The following is a 22,455-nucleotide window of genomic DNA, read 5'->3' on the forward strand; positions in this document are numbered from 1 at the left end:
AGCCATAACCCAGGCCGGGGATGCTGGTGTCTTTGGCCGGGGTGGTGCCAGTGGAGATGGTGAGGCACAGCTGGGTTCTGAACCAGTTTCCCAGATTGAGCAAACAGTGTTTGCGGATGGGTAGAGTAAGGTCACATGGGACAGAGTCTCCTAAGTCCTTCCCAGAGCCAACACAGGGTCAACTTTTACCCACAATCCATTGTTCAGGTTTGCTACCTGCGTGCATCTTCTTTTTTTCTGCTCATGTCTGAACACATTCCTCTCCATGAGTCGCCTTGGATAAGCTGGGCTGATAGCGAGAATGACCATTGTCTTGGGAGACGGAAAGCCAGACCTTGAGTGCCACAGGGCACCATGTCATAGTCAAAGTAAGGGCTCCTTTCCCTGGATCCCTGGAGTTCTCAAACATTGAGAGCCTGTAAGATAACTGCATAGGAGATAGGGACTTTGTGGGCTGAAAGGAAGAGAACCGATGAACGGAATTAGTTTGCAAAGATTTGTCTTTATTTTATGTATATGTGTGAGTACCTGCTTGTGTGTACATACCTGTGTGTGTGTGTGAGTGTATACCATGTGTGTGTGTGGTGCCCCAGAGACTAGCAGATTCCCATCAGGTCCCTGGAACTGGAGTTATGTGTGGTTGTGAGCTGCGGTGTGGTTGCCAGAAACTGAACCTGGGCCCTCTGTAAGAGCCGTAAACACTTAACGGCCGAGCCATCTTTCTCGTCCCCAGAAATCATTTCCGGCACATGGGACGAAAGGTAGAGAGGGAAGTACAACATTCTAGTTTCATCATGTTTCTGTGACAAACACTGATGGGAAGCAACATGGCGAAGAGAAGGATTTACTTTTTGTTCCGGGTCACAGTCCATTGTTGACTGACATTAGGGCAGGGACTTGCTTGCATTTCCACCCAGAATTATTTCTAAGCAGGGATTTACTCACTTCCAAGAAAGTATATCAGACACTGTACACAAATGCTGCCCAGAACCTTTCTCACCGGCTCATGTCCGGCCAGCTTCCTCCCAGAGCCCAGGACCACCTGTCTTGGGTTGGTGCCGCCCCTGTGGGCTGGGCCCTCAGATGTCAGTGGACAGCCCACCCCTGCCACGCCCACAGGCTCATCTGCTCCAGGCAGTGTGTCTGCTGAGGCTCTACTGTCAGGTGACTCCAGCTGTGCTAAGCTGACAGTTGATGCTGACGAGGACGCGCCCTTTAGTAGTTTAGTGGTCAGCGCCAAGCAGGACTCACCAGAAGGCAAGGCAAAGCGTCACTCACGTCACGTCTGATTTACAGTGAGGGTGGCGCAGGGGCACTCCTGAGACTTACCGTCACTTGGCCCCAGGAAGTCTTCCCAGCATGCGTGATTGCTTTTACAGGTTGTTCCCATCATCCTTTAGGCCTAGCATGTGAACAATCTATCTGACCATCTGTAGAATTGAAACTCAGCGGTCTGTCAACATAGATCCTGGAAATCTGGCTAAGGATTCTACAGTCTGAGAATGTAACAGCAAAAGTTCTGAGTTATTTGCTTACAGTCAGGAGGTCAGGAGTGTGCCTACAGGTTGCTATAACAAAATATCACATGCGAGGATGACCCACACCCCCGAAATCCATTGATCACAGTTCTGAAGGCTGAAAGTATAAACCCAGAGTGCAGGGTATTGGGGTTTCTTCTAGTAAAATGCTTCCTTCTGATTTGTGTACACCCTGACATCCTGCTGTGCCTTCACATGACTCTGTGTGTCTGTGCATGTGTGTGCGTATGTGTGTATGAGTGTGTATGTGAGTATGTGTGTGTACGTATGTATGTGAGTATACATGTGTATATGTGTGCATGTGTATGTGAGTATACATGTGTATATGTGTGCATGCAGATATGAGTATACATGTGTATATGTGTATGCATTGTGTATGTGAGTCTGTATGTGTACATGTGCATGTGAGTACATGTGTATATGTGTGTGCATGTGTGTGTGTATGAATGTGCATGTGAGTATACGTGTGTGTGTAAATGTTTATATGAGTGTGAATGTGAGGATGTGTGTGTATGTGTGCATATGAGTATATGTGTGCATGTGAGTATACATGTGTATGTGTGTGTGTACTTTACAGTGTGTCTTCAAATGAAGACACCCATGTTATTGGATTAGGGCTCTTTATCCTCATTTAACCTCACCTACCTTGCTGAAGTCTCTCCTCTAAGTATAATCCCATTAGGTTTTATGGCTTCAGCTGGAGATTTGGGGAGGAAGTTTTGTTTGTAACAGTTAAATGCTGCAAATTAAAAAAATAAATAAACTTGCTTGAACTCTGTGCATCTTCAATAAATTTTTAAACCACACACCTTTCAAAGAATTTGACTCAAGATTTTATTTATCTAAAATAGAGTCTCACTGACTGGCCTGGAACTCACTATACAGACCAGACTGGCCCCAAACCTGCAGAGATCCACCTGCCTCTGCCTCCTGAGTATGAGGATTAGAGGCGTTTGCCACCATATCTGATCTCAATTATAGGTTTTGATGAAGACTTCCATCATGTAATGTGTAGTCACTACCATACGGTGATATAATCCAGTCCCATGAACCAAGCCCATGCTTCTTGGAGTCAGTTTGTGACAACAGTCACCAAGCACCCCCTGACCTCCTTTTTATTAGATAGAATTGTCTTATTAGTCTCCTGTCAATACGATGCATTATTATGGATTCAATTGAAATGCCAACCATTACTAGGCTCTAGTGTTTGTACATTTGGTCCCCAGATGGTAGCACTGTTTTGGGAGGCTGTGGGACCAATAGGAGTTGAGGCCTTGCTGTAGGAAGGGCCCTGTGGTTCTGTAACTTCACCTTCCTTCCTGTCCTCATTTCTGAGCCTCTGAAATATGAACATGTTGCGCAGTCTCCAGTTTCTGATGCCACAACCAAAGGCCATTTCTACCCCTCTGCCTCCCTCACCATGATAAAGTACCTCACCTCCACACCACAAGCAGAATAGACTTTCTTCTCTCATTTGTTTCTCATCAGGTCTTTGGTAGTGAGAAAAATAATTCATTGATATGATAATTGATATGATGCTGAGTTTCATATATATTGATATAAGTATCTGATGTTTGTCACTTTATATTTTTTAGTGTTTCATTTTATGAGTGTATCGCAATTTATTCATTTCTTGACTAGTGAACCTTGGAGTTGTTTCCAGTTTGGGGCTAGTTTTTAAAAATCTATGGTAAACACCCAGAGGGAAGCCTTTAAGCATAAATAACTAGAATAAATAACAAGGATCTTTGGTGAGTGTGCAGCATGTTTAATAAGAAAATCTACAACGCAATTGTACCGACGTATGTAGCCATATGTGAGAGTAAGGAGCAGAAGCATGTAGCCACTTTGGTGATTATGCAGTGAGATAGCCCTGCGGCTCTTTTGCGTTTCATTGATGACAGATGGCGAACTTGTTCCCACGTGCTTAACTGTCCATTTTTATTTCTGATACTGTGAAGTTATTAAAATATTTTGTCCTAGTTTTAATTAGGTTGTCTATCTTCTGGTTATCAATTTGCAGAAATGTGTGTGTGTTTGTGTGTGTGTGTGTGTGTGTGTGTGTGTGTGGTGTGCACATGTGCATGTCCACGTGTGCCTGCCTGTGTGTGTGTGTGGTGTATGTGTGTGTCCACACATGCCTGCCTATGTGTGTGTGTGTGTGTGGTGTATGTGTGTGTCCACACATGCCTGCCTATGTGTGTGTGTGTGTGGTGTATGTGTGTGTCCACACATGCCTGCCTATGTGTGTGTGGCCTATGTGTGTACGTGTCCATGTGTGCCTGTCTCTGTGTGGGGGGGTGTATGTGTGTGTGTGTGCCCACATGTGCATGTCTGTATGTGTGTGTGTGGTGTATGTGTGTGTCCACACGTGCCTGCCTATGTGTGTGTGGCCTATGTGCGTACGTGTCTATATGTGCCTGTCTCTGTGTGTGTGGATGTATGTGTGTGTGTGCCCACATGTGCATGTCTGTCTCTGTGTGTGTTGTGTATGTGTGTGTCCACACATGCCTGCCTATGTGTGTGTGGCCTACATGTGTACGTGTCCATATGTGCCTGTCTCTGTGTGGGGGAGTGTATGTGTGTGCCCACATGTGTATGTCTGTATGTGTGTGTGGTATTGGGGACTGAACCCAGGGTGTTGCTTATGCTAGACAACCACTGCCCTTTCTCCAGTCCTGTGAGGTAAGCTTCTTCTGGATGTATTTTTCTTCCAGTCAGCGTCTTTCCCTTTTCTTTTCTTAAAGACACTTTACAAGAACAGACTGCTGAGTTCTGTTGACCTCTAATACACCCCTTTTTTCCATTTTGTGGCACATTCCTCTTACATTTTTTTCTAAGCAATCTTTGTCTACTCCACTTTTGCAAACATCTATGTTTACTTCAAGATGTTTTTAAGCCTTGGATTCTTTGCTTAATTCTGTGACCCGTATGGTTAATATTTGTGAGTGGTGTAAAGTCGGGGCCAGGAGTGGTATTTATGTGCTTATTCTGCCTCACCATTTTGTGTACACAGTCATCCTAGCACCGTGGCTGAAAAGGCTCTATGTTACCAGTTGACTTCTACGGAACTGTTATTGAAACGGAGTTGACTCACGGTCCTGTACCTGGACAGTATAGTGTTCCATGTTTTTCCTTTGTCTGCCATCACACCAGCACCGCCTGTTTTGTTCACTGTGCCCTTCTACTCAGTCTTAAAAGCAGGCATAATCTCTCAATGTTGTTTGCGGAATTCGCTGAGTTACTGTAGATCATTTGTATTTCTGCATAGATCTTAGAATCATGGGGTCAGTTTCTAGATTGGAATGACACTGAATAGGAATAACAGTTTTTTTTGGAGAACTGATATCTGTCCGGCAATGCTGCTGCCAAGGAATTCAGCAGATCTGGATGAGCTCGCTTCCTCACACCTTTCGCTGGTGTTGTAGCTTTCATCTAGGAGAAATGTTTATGCTTCTCCACATCACCACGGATGGCACTCACAATGTCCAATTCCTCATTACTAGCACACAGAAAACAGGTGCCCTGCGTGCTGAGCTTTGCGGAACTCACCAGTTCCAGTGATTGCTTTTGAAGTCTTTAGGGCTCTCTTTGCACACATGTGTGCTTGTGAATAGTCTTCCTTTCTAGCCCATGTGACACTCTGTTCTCGCTTTAGTGTGGTGGCGAGGGTCTCTAGTATAGGAAATGGGGTGAGGCACTGCTGTACTCTCGTCCAGATCCCAGGGGCACTGAGAAAGTTTCAGCTGAGAGTGACACGGGGTTTTCTCTTTTCTTCCTCTTTGAGGCAATGGATTGCAGCCAGGGCCTTTCATAAATGGTTTATGGGGATTTCTCCTCCAGTGCACATATGTCGTGAGTTATCAGGTGCTCTCTGCGTTTGTTCCTGGCTGACGTGTGTTTTTCTTTCATTCTAGTAAAGTGGTGAGTTAGTTGCTTTACGGTGATAAAATATGCACAATTTAAAATCACCATCTCCAAGTGTGTGATAAAGTACACTTAACTTTGGGTTGTGCAGCCACAACCCCCATCTAGTTTCAGCTCTTAAAAAAAAAAAAAATCACTCTGAAAGGAAACCCTTCACCCCTGAAGCAGCTATTCTTCACATTGCAATCTTCCAAACCCTGGCAACTACCTGATTTATATGTCAGACCTTAGAATAGACGGGATGTCTTATGCACATAGACTATGCTCTGGGGCCTCTTGTCTGACTCCTTTCACTTAGCATGCTTACCAGGCCCATCTGTGTTCGCAGTTGAATCTGTACTTCGGTTCATTATCTTTTTGTAGTTTGCTTTATCAGACTAGACTTGGACTTATGGTCCTTCTATCTTCTAATCATGGAGGCTACAGGTTTTTAAGAGTTTTGTGGTTTTAGCTTCCAGATTTAGGTTTTTTTTTGTTTTTAAAAAATTGATTAGATTTTTCTTTTTCAAATTTCATACAGTGTATTTTGATCATATTCATTCTCCCTCCCACAAACTGCTCCTGGACCCACCCCTGCTTCCTTATCCACTCAGCTTAGCTACCCCCTCCACATCAAGCCAATATATACTGTCCACGTATTCTTGGATGAGTGGTCTTTCACTGTAGCATGGTTGGCTTACCAGGGCCTATATGCTCTCAGTACTCTCAGAGAAAATCTGCTCTCTCTCCCAGCAGCCAACAATTGCCAATAGCTCCAGTGCTAGGGGTGGAATTTCATGCCTAGCTCTCCTCTCCACGTGAGATTTGGCCTGGTTTGTGCTTGCATAGGCCTTGTGCGTGCTGTCACAGCTGCTGTGTGGTCATAGGTGTCACCCATGTGATGTCTTCTGTGTCCAGAAGATGCTGCTTCCTGGTCGTCATCCAAAGATAATTCTCATGGCACGAATGCCCCAACGTGTCAGTCTTGTTTCAAGACTCTGTAGAGCACTCCCCCCCGTGTATGTGTGTGTGTGTGTGTGTGTGTGTGTGTAAAGTAATGTTAATCTGGTATTGTACAGGAAAATCCTCTTAGCCAAACAATTGCTATCTTGGGGACTTTGGCTGTACCCACTTGCAAAAGATCGCCCCAGCTGGGCAGGCAGGGTCATAGGGCTCCTACCCCTTGTTGTATGCAACACTGTCCTAATTCCACTGGCCTTGGGGAGTGGCTAGATTATAGAGACTGGGAAGACTAGAGAAGGAAGGTTTTATCTGCGTGGCTGTAGGAAAGCTGTTACCCCGTTAGGTACTTTCTGGTGTGAGACCTTGCAGGGGAGCACCCACATTCCTGTAAGTAACCACTCACTTATAAGTAACCCTTATAAGCTCACTAGTTCCCCAGAGTAAACTTTGGAGGAATTGTACCTTGGTTCATCATTGGGACCCGAGGAGGAGGAGAGGTAGCTGTTGTCTGTGGCTTCCCTAGGAAGGAAAGCTAGTAACAGCTGGTGCTTTAAACAGTAGATTCACTGATACCAAGGCTTTGAGATCTTGGTGAGACATGCATTGTGCACAGCACTGGCCTTGTTTCTTTGTGAAAAGGCTTATGTGGGGTTTTACTTCTAAAAGTGGGTGACTCAATGCTGAGAGAGAACAAGCAATTAAGTAGGCCAGGTGGGAGTTCAGGTCAATGGTAAACAGAAAAGAGGTGTTGAAAATTTTCCTGTCTAAAGACACAAACACGAGAGCAGCCTGAAAAATAAGGCACGCAGAAGTTCAAAAACGGTTGCTAATGAGCTGCTCCCACATGGTGGCTAGAATTATGGAAGTAATTTTATCTTCTTTGTGTCTGTACACTGGACCCAATGTACACTCTCTCTCCTCCTCTCAATCTCCCCAGGTCTCTTCTTCTTTTCTTTTGCAAAACTTTATTGTTCCTGAAACACAGTGGGCTTGTCTTCCTAGGCTTGAATCATTTATAGCGAGAAAAATGAAATCAAGTGCTCTACTGGGAATGTAATGTCGTGTATATTAATATCATATTGACTTCCGTGAGTAAACCAGTCCTCCTCAGACCCACTTCCAGCGCTTAGGAAGGGCAAGTGGAGACACCCAAATCTGCCATCTTCTCACCTTTCGGGCCACATTGTTCTATGGCAATCCTCTGTGGAACGAAGCTTCAGCTTCCAGCACAAGTTGTGTATTAAAGAATAAAATATCACACTTGAGGAGTTTTGCTCCGGCCACACTGCTTTTGTTTGTAATATCTTGCTTTGTGGACAGAAGTGGTTTTCAAAGTGTGATCTTGAGGAAGTGGTAGTCCGGTCACTCAGAACGAGTCAGAAAGGTACGCTCTCTCCACGTGCAATCTGTGTCTTCGCAGATCGCCCACGCTGATGTGTGTAGGCTAAAGTTCGGTTGTCGCTGGTTTGGAGAACCCGGAAAGCTCTCTTCGACGTGACTTAATCTATTTCTGTCCACGATATGAAGAAGTCATCAGTCATGGTCTAGCTATTGTTGCCTTGGAGACATTTAGAGATATAACACCGGAAGTGCCATGCTCCAGAGCAAATGTCAAATTCCGAAAGGAAGACTCTTCCTGTTGAAAGGCAACTGCCTCAGCAGCCAAGCAAGGGGATTAAGATACAGGGTGGGCAGGAGGTGCTAATCCAGGGCCCCTGGGCTAAGTCACAGCCTTGAGGCTCTTGGGTAATGAAGTGAAATTCCAAGGGTTTAGAAGCAACTCTTGCAGCAAAAGTCTTCAAGGATGACCTTAGCAATCCAAACAGGAAGCAAAAAACTAACATCCCTAGGGTGTGCCTGGTTGTAGAGAAGCCCTAGGAAGTCTTGGCAAAGAGATGTCTTTCTTAGTCTCTCAGTGAAGGGGTGGGCCATGCGCTTGTTGGTTGGCAAGGAGAACCTGGAGGCTGAAGTGCCTATCTGCCCTCTTCTAGCCTTTACAACAATGCTGAGTGTTTTTCCTTCCTAGTTGTAAGTTCTCCAGGCCCAGCAGTAGACACAAAAGACCTTTTGAATGTCTCGTCTCATATTCTAGTCCTGTTCTGGGGACAAATGTCAGCTCTGGGGTTGAGTAGATACTTTCTGGTTTCTAGACCCCCAACTTCTGGGCCCCACAAGATTGCAAATCCAGGGGAAGCATCGGCAGTGCGTGCAGGTGTCGTTTCTTAGGGGAGGGCTCGCATTCTCATGCACACTCCGTCCTCGCTATGTCAGCTGGGGATTTTGCAGCTGCTTTTGAGAACACAGGCTCCTTGGCCCCTTATCTAATCAGACACCAGATCCCAGGGGCCTAACAAGATCCATCAGATCCCTCTTCCTCTTTCTTTCTAGCCTCACGAATCCATCTCTTCCACATTAGTGCATTAACTCAGGATGCTAAGACTGTCTCAACAAGATTTTGCAGGCTGGGTGGTTTACACAATAGAAATGTACTTTTCACACATCAGCAAGTCTAGAACTCCCAGGTCAGAGCACAAGAGTGGGGAATCTGGTGTTCCAGCTCCATTGTTTGCCTTAGACACTGCCTTCCCTGTATGAATGGACGGGCTCCTTCCTCAGTGTGTGACAGCACTGCGGGGATCTCTTTCCTTAGAGGGTTAGGGCCCTCAGTTCTATGACCTCATTTATGTTATTACCCCTTAAGGGTAGCTAATTCAGTCACTATTGCCGTGGGGGTAGGGTGGGTGATCTGGGAGGACACCTTTCGGTCTGTAAGGATCCCTACTACCCCATGTCTGGGCTAGTCTGACTCCTCATTGACCTCACTCCCAGATTCTCTCAGGCCAGCTAGTGAACGCACAGCCATTTTCATCCTGGTCAAATAACCCTTTGGTTTGATTGAAAACCAGGGTGATTCTCATGTCTTGAATGCAGCCAAGCTCTGTGGTCTGACATTTGGTTCCTTGGTAATCATAGTGTAACTAGTTAGCTCCAATCAAACAAACTAAGACACATAATGCGTGACAGCACCAAACAATACCAAACACCACCATAACATGTTTTAGAAACCCGTTGTGTGGTCCTTTGTGCCGCTTAGTGGTTTCACCACAAGGCTTCCCCCCCAATGTAATTCGTAACCCAATCCCGCTCATTCCCCAGTCCCTCTACATTTGCCCCTCACTCCTACAGTATGCCCCTCCAAAAGAACCCCCCCTCAAAATTAATTTAAAAAGACCCCAAAACCCATCTCACTCTTCCTTCTTTCCAACGCTTCTTCGCTTGTCCTAGTGGCATTGGGAGCTGCGGTGTGTCATGCACTATAGTCCAATCAGCTCCATCCACAAACCGTTCATGGCAATGAGTCACCAGTCTGGTTCAATGTCTTTGGCATACCATCATCGTTAGATCCTTACTGAAACTCCTTTCAGATGTCTTGCTGGTGCCCCAGTCACGGAGATCCTATGGCTACCATCCGTAGGATCAGAGCCTTCTCACACTCCAGCCGGTCATAGATGGGGTAGAGGTTAGGGTGGGCCAGCCCAATGCCCAGACTATGGGTCTGGGTGGTCACTGAGCTGGTAGGTCCAGGCCACTGGGACTACCCCTTCAGGTAATGGGCATAGCCAGCTCAGCCTAAACCTTTAGGGGCCAGCTCTCCTATGGTCCCTAGTGAGGGGTTGGGGCCATCTCTATGCAGTATGTGGAGGAGCCAGCTCAGCCTAGGTCTTCAGGGGCCAGCTCTTTTGCTAGTGTCCACGGAGCAGAGCCAGCTATTCCGGGACCAGTGAGGGGCGGGGCAGCTCAGCAAGACTCTCGGATTTCAACACGTATGGTTCCTATGATCCCCACCACCACCACCTCTTTTATTGTTCAAGTATTCAGCAAATGTCCCTCCTCTAGGTCTTCACGAAGGTCTTCTGCAATGTCCTTTTTTTCTACTTATTCAAATCCTACCCCTTTTTTTTGAGGAACCACACCCATACCTCTTCGGTGACTTCTTACAGGTCTCTGCCACCCAAACTCGCCTTTCTCTCTGAGTTAGGATTTTTTTTTTGTTTTTTTTTTTTTTTGTTTTTCGAGACAGGGTTTCTCTGTAGCTTTGGAGCCTGTCCTGGAACTAGCTCTTGTAGACCAGGCTGGTCTCGAACTCACAGAGATCCGCCTGCCTCTGCCTCCCGAGTGCTGGGATTAAAGGCGTGCGCCACCACCGCCCGGCCCTGAGTTAGGATTTTTATCTTACAGTAAGTATGAACAGACCTTACGGATACAGATCTGTGCTCCTGCCTGGAATGTAGTTCATATTTCTCATGGTGCCCCGTGGAGTGGTGGTACCCAGTGTTCTCCTCAGTGCAGGAGGATGAGAAAGGAATGAAGGGAGATCATATTTGATGAAGTTTTCTGATAATCGTAGTCAAATGTCCTCTCTGCTGAAAATGTCAATAACCCTACCCCAGAGTCCTTCACATCAATTTAATTAACTTATTTGTTTGTTTATTTCAAGGCCTTACTCTATAGCTCTAGCTGGTCTGAAACTCACTGTGGAGACCAAGCCAGCCTTGAGTTCCTAACATTTTCTTGCCTTTGCCTCCTAAATTCTGGGATTTTAGACATGTGGCAGCTCGCTAGGCCCCTTTAACATATTTCAACACTCATAAATACCTTCATCACTCCTAGAGAATTTATTGCTTATCTCTCTAATCTTCCACCCCAAGTGGTCATGGGAGCTGACACCATTCCCTTCTTATTCCCCAGTACAGAGTTAGCATCTGATGCCCAGCAGGCTCTCGATGATGATTATCTGCTGAATGAATGGACGATGGTATGTTTTGGAACAAATGGCGCACCCATAGAGAGAGATGTGCATCCTAATAGGAGTGGGCTTACTTAGAAACCTGGACCTGTTTTGTTTGCTTACTTGTTTTCTGCTTGCTTGTTTTCAAACAGGGTCTCGCTCTATAGCCCAGGATGGCCTGGAACTTACTATGTAGCCTTGGCTGGCCTTGGATTTATACCAACTCTCCTGCCTCAGCCTCCTCTGTAAAGGAAGTGACTTCAACAAAGATGGGCAGTTTTGGCACCTGTCGGTTGCCGTCTGGTTCCTCTTTGGGTTTATCATCCTTGGTTCGGGAGTCACTGTCGTGTTTTATGTGTTCATGGCCTCTAGATCCATCTAGGTTAGATGTGCCTCCGTGGCTTTGCTCATTCTGATTTCCTCTGACTAGTAAGCTGCCCTAGCCAGGGTCTAGCCAGCATTCCTCTTTCTCTATAAGCCTTTCCAAATTACCTTAATGACCACATAAGAACGGATGGTACCATTCATTCTGTTGCTTGTGTGCCTTATGTATTTCTGTTATTTCTTGTAAGTTCTAAATCCCTGGCTACTCTGGAAGCTCCTTTGTGGAGTGGGCTCTACCCTGAGTTTCATTTGAATATCTTTTTATGTCTTGAACATTTCTGTGAAATGTATTTATAAGACATTTGAAAATGAATGTTCCATCCTTCATAGCCTGACTGCTTGGGCCAAAGAGAACCTGGAGACAAAGAGTTAAGGAATTCTACAATTCTTCCCAGGAGCTGGTCCAGCCCTTTCCTGGTGATTTTCTTGTGGCTGAGAAGAACAGATCACTTTTTCACTATGTAGGGTCAAGTACTCAATGCCCTGCAGGTTTGGTGATGTTAGCTGACTTTCTCCCTACATCTTTTCTGTTTTGCTTTCTGCAATTGGCAAGAAAGATCCGTCCTATTGTCCAAATCCTTTCCTTAATTTCATTTGGTCTTTGGAAAATAAAATCTAAAAAGTGATGTAGCATAATTAAAAATACAACTTATTTTTCTTTCTCTTTGAATAGCTGCATCTATAAATGCAGCAGCTAGGAATATTCCAGCTTAAAATATCTACATATGCTTTTGTGGGTCTGGTTCCGTGTTTCCCCTGTAAATGTGTATCCATTAATTTCTCCATTTCTGTTTTTCATTCCTTGCATTCTTCTTCAACCATCTTCCTCCTTATTTGATGGAAAAATTACCAATGCAAACCCATAAATGATAACTTGCCATTTTTTAGAAGATAAAGTTAGGTAACATGACACTAACTCATTTAGATTATCTTAATGCAATTTTTAGATCACGTTTGATATTAACTTATGAACCTCAGTAAGTACATATATTATTGCATATTTGTAATTGAGATATGTATATTATATTGCTTTTTAATCAAATTTTCATTTAAACTCATTGAAATAGTGATAGACATAGTAGCGCAATTTGCTGGGCTATGCCTTAAGAATTTGATGTATGGATTTCTTTCACACTTCATTACTATGAATAGCACTGATATAAAAATCTATATAGATGATTTTTATTTCTAAAAGGAGGGTTTTCAAGTTAAACACATTCATTGACTTTAAAAACTAAAATCACAGAACATGAAATTTCTTACTTAAAACAATAGCTCCTTTAATTTTGGGATACGACAGTTAGGAGATAAGAAGGCAAAAAAAATAATTCCTACTTTATTGAACAGATATTTGAGTACCCAGCTGTATATGAGGCACTGATACAATGAATGGAGGAGTTCCAAAAATAAATAAGAAACTAGAAAAATCCTGCCTATCAGAGGGCCTAGATTCTAGTGAGACAAGATAGACAGTAAATATTACAAGGGAGCAGCTATATAGGAAAATGAAAAGTGGCATATGCTATGAAACAAAAATTTCAGGCCAAGGGGATTCAGGAGGGGCACAAGTGGCTGTCGATTGAACGTCGGTTGAAGTTTTACATAGGGCTTATGATAGCAAACATGGAGTAGGGGCATTTCAGAAGAGACTTAAGGAAGGGAGGAGTTAGCCATGCAAATATGGAGATCTGTGCATGACTGTCAGAGGCACAGACCCTGATGAAGACGAGATCTTCTGGGGAAACAGTAGGAAGCCTGGGTGGGCGTGTTAGGACGGGAAGACAGGTTGAGCCCTCTGCTCAGAGTTTCCAGGATTCTTGTCTCTATCAAAGAAAGAACTGGAAGAGAAGACAAATTAGGAACAGGGAGAAAATTTACAAATTTACGAAGGTACAATTCAAAGGGTGAGTACCCAAAAGAGAGAGTAAGTAGCATTGTGGTATTTTGGATAGTTACTTCTATGTAAAATATGTAAAATTGATGGAGGGGTGGATCATCACGAGTTAAACTGAGGAAAAGGCAGGGGATTCTTGGAATGGGTGTGAATCTCCCCCCCAGCACTGTTTACTCCCTTTCTGCACTCAGGAGCTTTTCCTAATGTGGCATCAGAAACGTAACGGGACAGGCACTTTTGAAGGTTAAGAGAGATGGTGCTATCGTGAAAAGCTCTGCAGCCATCCACACTAGCCATGCTGGGCCCAGCTGGTGTGGAGTGTCTTAGGTCTTTATGGTCTAGGGGCCTGGCTTCCTGCTCTAGTCAGCTCTGAGATCACCAGTCTCGAGCCACCGTGCACTTTGGCTCGCTCTTTTGCAATGTCTGTCTAGCCAACTTTAGCTGGAGCAGAAAGGGTGAAGGTAGAAAGCTCAGCCTGCTATCTGGGAGCAGCCTAACCATCTGGATGCTATAGGTACTTGGAAAGACTCCAGTCTAACATGGTCCTCAAAGAAGGCTGAGGATGGGCTCCATTAGATTCACCTTAAAAATGACAGCTGCTGGATCAGGCCCGAACACTTGAGATGGGGAATTATTGTAGTTCTGACAAATTCCTCCGGGTGATTCTGACGTGCCCTCAGGCTTGGGACTGTTCTTTCAGCTTTTTTTTTTTTTTTAAGCCCATGATTTTAAGTTTAAAATCATTCCATAAGAAGATACAAAGTTCTTAGCACTCAAATGTTGGTGATTTTGAGAGGTCAGAGACGATGCAGGACATTGCAGCTCAGAGGTTAAATGACTTCCCCAGGGTTGCACAGAGTCAGGTTTCAGAGTGACTCTTCTGAGTTTAGTGAACCTTCTGCTGGCCTGGGTTGCCTCAGAAATGTTGTCCTATGACCTGTCAGGTGGTTGTATTCCCAAGGCTCTCCCACGAGGAACACTGTCTGAACCCAGAAGTTCTCTAAGGTTGATCGGTTGATTAAATGTTTGGTTATCTAAAGATCAGTTAGAGGACCGTGGCTGTTTTAACCTTTGTGGTTAAAAATGACTCAAAATGTATTAATCACATTTTCTGCTCCTTGAGGGGAATTCTGGGAGATTCATTCCATTTCAGAAGGAGAATGAACCTTAATTCTTCACGATCTTGCAGGGCTCCGGGTCATAATTCTGCATCAAGCTCCTACTTAATATCATTATAAAACATAAAAGCCACTCAGCTGACCTTGAACATGGGCTAAATTTCTGCTTTCTTTTTAAGTACATTTTTTTTTTAAAATTCAGTTGGCTTTCTTTCGACTTGTTTCTTGGACATTGCTGCTAAAATTTTCTCACTTTAATTAATTTCTTTTTATAATGCTGGGTTTTCTGACCTTATTTTACAACTTGGGCCTAAATGATAGCTGCAGTGTCTGCGCATGCAGACACTGCTGTCACCCTGGGTTGCTCTGTGTCCTTGCAGGGGAATCAGTGCAGAAATCACTTCCTGAGGCCAGCATTTGGGTCTTAGAACTAAGCTGGGGGTATGATTTCAGCTGACTTTTTCTCCATTTACACACTCCTGTAAGTTTCAGCCATCAGATTAGATCTGTCCCTGTCCAGGGGGCAGGCCACACATTCCCACTGAAAGCATTTGGAGATTATGGAGACAGCATGAATATATATATATATATATATATATTTTTTTTTTTTCACCAAGCAAGAGTTGGAGGTGGAAGTTGTGTCTGAGTTACTGGCTGCTTTAGAAATGGGATGTAACCTCAAGTACTTTCGCTCTGTCTTCTATCCCACGGAGAAGTCACATGGCCTGGTGCCACTATGAAATGTTCAATGAATCCACTAAAGCTGTCTGGTCCTATTCACTGGCTACATTGAGGCCATCCCTCTTGAGGCTTACTCAATTTTTATAATGTGTAAGTTCAACCTCAATTTGTTTCTGGATGTCTGTGTCATCATGATTCATATCCTAAGGCTCTCTACCAGAAGAAAGGGTATATTTTGTGTTTTTATCATAGGTTAGCCTTCCAAAGCATCACGGGCACTTTTCTTTTCAATGGGTAGTTTCCTTGAATAATTCCTTGAGAACACTCTGAACATAGCAACGGCATGAGAAGTATCTGATGCTCAGTGCTGTGAAGGACGAGGCCTGAGATGGGTGTAGAGGGACTCCCTGAGGAAAATTAGCATTGTCAGGAGTTGGGATGGAGATTTTTGGGGTCTTATAATTTAACTCTGCTATTGTTTGCTCCTTAGTGATCCATTAGAGGGAAGGCAGATGGTTGTTGTGGAAGATTATCTTAACTAGGCAAAGATGTGTTACATTTGTTTATACTTCAGAATATTACTTTAACTGTGTAAAGGTGCGTTTCTTCTGTTTATGACGCATTTGTTTAATTATGTAAAGATGTGTTGCATTTGTTTCACCTCGCCTGCCTAAGGCCCCTGACAGGTCTAGTAAAGAGCTGAATAATCAATAGCTAGGCAGGAGAAAGAATAGTGGGGGGAGCAGGCAGAGAGACTCAATAGGAGGAGAAATCTAGGCTCGGGAGGCAAGAATGAAGGAGACACCTGGGGCAAGAAGCCAGGCCAATGCCAGACAGACGTAGAGAAGCAGTGAAAGATATACAGGAAGAAAGGAAGAAGGTAAAAAGCCAGAGGCAACAGGCAGATAAAGAGAAACAGGTTACTTTAAGTTAAAAGAGCTAGCCAGAAACGAGCCTAAGCTAGGCCTAACATTCAAAACTAATAATAATTCAAAACTAAATAATGCCAAAACTATCATAATTTGGGAGCTGGTTGGTGACCCCAAAAGGAAAAAGAACCTGTTACAGATGGTAGCTATCAGATTTAGTTTTAAGTGAATTATTGTCCCCCTGTACTACGGCAGTATCATCTGTATGGTGCCCAATCAATGTGCAAGGGAGCTAGCTGTGGGGAAGCAGTGATGTCAGAAAAGAAAGGCTGACTTACTCCTCCAGCTGCGGGGCATGCTGCCAGTAGAAACCTTGGTACTGTTGCCCTTTTGTAAGGAGAGGGGAGGTGCCTTAGCTAAAGAGATCCACGTTGCCCAAGGCCACTGACACAGCTGGGAGGAATGATTGATCTACACGGGTATACAAAGGTCCCTCTTTGCGGCCCCACCTCAGGACCTCTCCGAAGCATCCTCCTTGAAGGATGCCAAGGCTAGGTAAGTTTCCCCCTCAGCTCAGACATCACTTCTCTTTCTGTCCTTCTCCAAAGGTTGCTTTCAGGACACTCAATAACTCCTTGCCAAACACTACCTCAAAGTTTGCTGGGGAACTCAGCCCACTGGGAAACCCTTTGAACAGGGATTTTCCTCAGACTAACGAAGGATTTTTTTATGTCATTAAAATGAAGAAAAAAGTGATAGGTAAACTGAGACACAAAACAATAGAATAAAGTTGACTCTCTATCAGAACTTGGGATGTGGCAGTGTTCCTACTGACCTAGAGATCAGCCTGGCCTTGACCTCACGTGTAATCCTCCTGCCTCAGGCTCCCAATTTATAGGGGTAAACTAACTACCATACCCAGTTTGAACTTCAGATGTGGAGGGATGTATATCTTCTTTCTCTTTGGTAGTGAGAACACATCAGCTGACATCTTCCAGTAACTAAGAGATGACGGCATGGGGGAAAGGAGGAGAGCCATGTTGTTTTGAACTGGATACTTATTTCTTTGTATTTCCCATTGAAATTTGTCCTAACAGAAATAAATCTAAATGGAGTCCTTGCTCAGACTGTTTCACGATTTCCCTTATGCCACATTTACTGTGGCAAAAATCACTGAAGGGGCCCATGAGTAGGTGGGCAAGCGGTGACTGGAGGCTATAACATGGCATAGTTGCTTCTAAAAGAATTTCTCTCCTCTACAGCCGGGGTTCAACCACTGTGGGCCTCAGGGAGAGAACAGAGGGAGGCCATTTTGGATTGCCCAATCCAGGGTGGTAGACAGCAGTGGGAGGTTGGGTGAGGTGAAAGTCAGGATGAACGTTTAGTGACACCCGGAGAAGAGCTGAAAACTAGGGGAGAAAGCAAAAAACAAATGACAAAAGCAAGCAAGCAAACAAACCAAAGAAAACACAAATAACCACAAAACAAACAAATGAACAAAAAACCCACACGCAGACAGATGTGTCTTCTTTCTTTGGATCTTTGACAGAAATGAGGATGTAGTCTCCAGGGGCACAGCCCATCTCTTGACATGAACTTCCGAAGGATATGCAGACAGGGAATGGACTTTTTCTAAAGGCTGGGCCGCCACCCAGTTGAACCTTAAGATTAGTATGTGGGTGCTGGCATTGAAGTGAATGAAGATGTAACTATTTAAAAAAACTGGGTCTCTCAACTCCTCAAGTTGTGTTGACAAGCCAGTCAATGGGCTCGATGGGTCTGAGCTATATGTTCCCTGCTATTTGGGAAGGGCATCCTGGTGACAAGTCAGGGATGCCATTGAAGATATGATTTTTGAGAAGACACTTACCCCAAAAGTCTACCCAGCTATTCTGGGCCTGGAGAGGGTCTTGTGCAGACTAGGGGGAGAGGGGCTAGGGCACTAGGGGGCCTTGTGGACTTGGGTCTCCCGAAGGAACAAGGCCTCTGGGCAGCCAGGAGCTGGGGAGGGCTCCGAGGCACGGTGCCAGGCGCTGCGCGGCAGGGAGCGGAATGCAGTGGGGTGGCCCTTGGGGACCCGGAGGAGGACAGAGACGGGAAGGGGACGTGCGAAGACTGAAAGTGGGGAAGACGGAGCCGGCGGGCGGGCCGGCGCCCTGGCCCGGGTGTGGGGAGCTGGGCGGTGCGGGCCGAGGCGCGGGCGGAGCGGAGGGCGGAGGCGCGGGGCGCGCGTTTGGGGCGCTGCGGCGGGGAGGGTGGCGGCCGCCGGGGCGCGCGGGCCGTGTGTGCGCGCTCTGCCGCTCCGGGAGGAAGATGGCCCGGGAGGGAAAGTTGGGGTGACTCGTGCTGCCCCCGGACGCTTGCCAGGGGGCACGGAGGAAGGCAAGCCCGACAGAGTGGTGGCCACCCAGGCTGGGGGGCGCGCAGTCTGGGCGACGCCACCGTCACCGCGCCCGCCCCCTCACTGCAGGTGGCCGCGGGGAGCTCCGAGTCTGGGTGGCCCGGGGGCGCGGGCGGGCGCGCGCTGGGGATCCCGGCTGAGGGATGGGCTGCGCCCCCAGCATCCATGTCTCACAGAGCGGCGTGATCTACTGCCGGGACTCAGATGAGTCCAACTCGCCCCGCCAGACCAGCAGCCTGTCGCAGGGCCCCACGGCGCCCCTGCACGGCCTCTTCGTGCAGACCGACGCCGCCGACGCCATGCCCCCGAGCCGCGCGGCGGGACCCCCGGGCGCTGTCCGAGTCCGCAGGTCCCGGGCTGAACTGGGTAGTGGCAGCAGCGCGGGGTCCTCGGGCCCCGCCGTGACCACCTGCCGGGGCCGGAGGCGCCACTGCTGCAGCAGCGCTGAGGCCGAGACCCAGACCAGCTACACCAGCGTCAAGGTAAATGCGAGCTGTTGGGGGCTGTCCGTCGGGTCTGCACCGGGTAGGGGGCTCATGCGGGAGTTGGGCGGTCGTGTGGGGGAGAGTGTTGCTAAGGAGGAGTTTACTTTTCATTTTTTGCGGGTGATGAAGGCCCATGGAATCGGGAAAGGAAAAGACCCTGGAGGGTGCAGGGGACCAACCCTAGCTGGTCCTGGGGTGGGGACAGGTGGAGTGCAGCGCAGGGGAAGGCAGTTGGGGCGGCCTGTGGCCCAATGGATGTAGCTGGAGGGATGGGCATGCATCACCAAGAAGAGCATGCGAGTTTCTCTGAATGAAATCCTAGCGCTGATCTCTATCTGCATGTAGGTTCCGATTTTCACCTGCAAGTCAGCTTGGCTGGATGGAGTTCTCAGCGCCGTGGCCCAGTGTAGGGATTTTGTGAATGAATCAGGCTGTTTATATTTGAAGAGCTATAGAAAGGGACTAGGGGAGCCAAGTGAAACCTGTTGTCACTGTAGTGTTTCTCAGGGATGACTGTATCCTGGACATCATGGAGAGAACACAGAGTTTGGAATGTCAGCCACTGTGGAGGGAGGTGGTTTTCAGTTCAGGGCTGCTACCTCAGAGTGACAGTTCTGCACACTTCTCTGCCACGGGGAATGAGAGTGTGAGGGTGTGGAACGGCTAGTCTCCAGATAGTTCTTGATGAACATTTATTCCAACAGTGCCCATCTGCATGTTTTCAAAGTACTGTTACATCCAAGAGGAAATCATTGTGTCAGATGTAATCACTTAAGAGCAAATCGAAGATTAATGACACATCTCATTGCGGAGAGGAAAAAAACACGCCTCTAAACTCTTAGTGTTAGATAGTCACAGCTCTTACGTAGTCAGCAGATCACCAGGGACCATGATTCCTTGACAAAGACACAACTGTATATCTTGTAGTTAAAAATATGCTCAACAGTTGGCCCAGTGTGAGGAGGCTCCAGGTCTTCCCTGGATGAAGTGTATCTACACTGGAGGAAAGGGAGGGAGAGTGGGCTGCCTTTTGACGGAGTTAATTTTTGTAAAATGGAATCTCATTTTGACACATAAAACTTAACCAGTGTTTACTAGTAGCTGTGATGTTTCTCTGGTAATAATTGTGAACACCTTTAACATAAACATACCATTAAATACGTACCTTTTATGTACCAGGAATAAGTTTCTTTACTTACTTTGAATAGTAACAGTTTATCCAAAGACTAGAGACCTGGATCCAAATATATATGTGTGTGTGTGTGTGTGTGTGTGTGTGTGTGTGTGTACACATACATACATACATACATAGGCATGTGGTGGGCACCAAGTTTGCTTTTGTTTGTTGCTTTTTGGGTCTCCTGCCAATAGTAACATAAAGTTAGCATTAGAAGAAATTTTAAGGTGTTACAAAGGCTACTTTTAGCAACATCCTCCAGTTGGGATTGTGGAAGGGAGTCTGAAGGCCTGGAGCAGTGGTTGAGAACGGTGACTGCTTGGGAACTCTGTGCTATTTCATCCTGGTTGTTCAAGAGAAACTTAGGCATTTTTTTTTTTTCCTTTCATAGTAGCAAGGAACTCATTTTTAGTAGCTGGCAACCCTGGCTACTTGGTGTTTGTTTAGTGAAAGGGGAAAAATAATGAATGAGACCGTTTTCCCGTGTCTTAATGCTTTCCTCAAGAGGCTACTTAGAGACCAAATGGAGTAAAAACTGACGGAGAGAACGAGTTCTGGTTATTAGCAGTTACTATAAACTCGAATAAATCTCATGCTACTTGACTTAAGTGTTAAAAGGCTTGACCTGGGAAGGAATTTGACTCACTTTATCAACAAGATGTCCAAATAAGACCTTAATTCATTCCATGCCATTGCAAAGAATGTTGGAAAGGAGGGTGTTACTTCAGTGATTCAACATGGATTAGCATTCCATAAGCTTCAGAAATTATACATTTGAAATTAGATCAGGTATATTTATACAAATGCTATAGAACTTCTTAGCACAGAATTACCCCAAATATTTAATAGTGTCTCTTTAGCCTCTGATTAATGTTCTGTGGTCTTTTGAAGTCTGAAAGTTCACGTCCTGTGCCCTTACATGGATGAGATGATTTCGTAGAAAATTTTCCTTTTCCTTTTTAGAATAAAAATTCTTTTGCCTTATGAGTGTGTGAGAGTTGGCAGCCATGTGGCTCCTCCTCCCTTTCCGACTGCTTGGGTGGAAAAGGAAAGTCTTTGCTATTTGGTCCTATTTACAGCAGTAGTGGGTTTCAAGAGTTCCCCCCTTCCTCTTTCTACATCAATTATAAACACTATCTTTATTATCTAGTTGGCTTCTGGTATTCCCCTGAGTGCAAAAAAAAAAAAAAAAAAAAAAAAAAAGAAGTGTGTCTGATCTCTCTCTCTTTTTCTAGCAATCATTTATTTCATTAAGCTTTTAGAATGATGAAGCATTATGATGTCAAACATGATGTCAACAGGAACCTTCTTGAATACCTAATTGGCAAAAAAGATTATAAGCATTAATAATTCATAGGCAGTGCAATGATATCACATGAGTTTCCATTTCTGGTAAGGAGTTTGTCTCTCAATTGCTGTAAAAATGCTCCTTCCTAGCAGTTCGTCTCCCTCGCTTGCCTTTTTAAGATAGTACTCTAAGAGGAGCCTCCTGCAGGATGCTCGCTCCTGGTGTGTGCCAGTTCTGTCGTTCTTGTTCGGAAATCCTCAGCGGAGACGACTGGCCTTCTCTTGGGGAGGAACTAGGAAGTCTTACCAATCGTTTCCCGTACCAGCTGTTGCTGCTGGGAGCATCCAGGACTGAGCAGCTGGTCCTAGCACAGGCTTTACTGATGGTACACTCAACTTGCTCCATCCTCAGCACAGGTGAGCTGTATTCTGGACGAAGATGCAGTTGGTGTCCTCTGTGCTGATGGCTGGCACTGTCACCACTCCCTCTTCTACAGCCTACATGTGCTCATTTATGCCTTCAGCTGGCATTTATGCCAACCTCTACTGTAGATGCTGGAGATTCAGAGAGCGCCCATAATATTTGTGAGCAAAGCCTATGCAGGAGGCTAAATCTCTTCCAAAAGGGTGTGCTTAAGCCAGTTATTGATGGCTTCACAGCATTGCTCCATGGCATTCTGGAGTCAGCGAGGATAATGCTAAATTAAATAGTTATGTGACCTTACTGTAAACAATGAGACTTTATTAGGGGGAGGGATTAGAGCTACTTTTTATTAGTAGTTCTCATCTTTCTAGTCATGAGTCTCAGGTGGGAGTCACCTGGGGAGCTTGTTAAAGCGCACAGTGGGTCTGGGCCCCACTCTGGAAGTGTCTGATTTAATAGGTCTTGGGAGGGACCTGGGAGCTTGAAGTTTCAGGGTGTTTGTAAGAGGTGTCTTGTTGCTGACCTGGGGGACCACACTT

The 22,455-nt window shown here is 45.6% G+C and overlaps 1 protein-coding gene across 2 annotated transcripts in view; it reads left to right on the top strand.

The window, feature by feature from the left end:
- The window catches only part of Pde8b (phosphodiesterase 8B), a 216,259-nt gene that overhangs the window by 8,926 nt on the left and 184,878 nt on the right, over positions 1–22,455 (top strand). The window contains exon 1 of one of the 2 annotated variants that reach the window (XM_038322042.1): positions 6,716–6,794. The exons of the other annotated variant lie outside the window; for it this stretch is intronic. The gene's annotated coding sequence lies outside the window, so the exon portion shown is untranslated. Of the gene's footprint in view, positions 1–6,715; positions 6,795–22,455 lie in introns of those variants that run through there. 2 annotated transcript variants of the gene reach the window in all.

Source organism: Arvicola amphibius, chromosome 3 (assembly GCF_903992535.2).
Source record: "Arvicola amphibius chromosome 3, mArvAmp1.2, whole genome shotgun sequence".
Classification (NCBI taxonomy): domain Eukaryota; kingdom Metazoa; phylum Chordata; class Mammalia; order Rodentia; family Cricetidae; genus Arvicola; species Arvicola amphibius.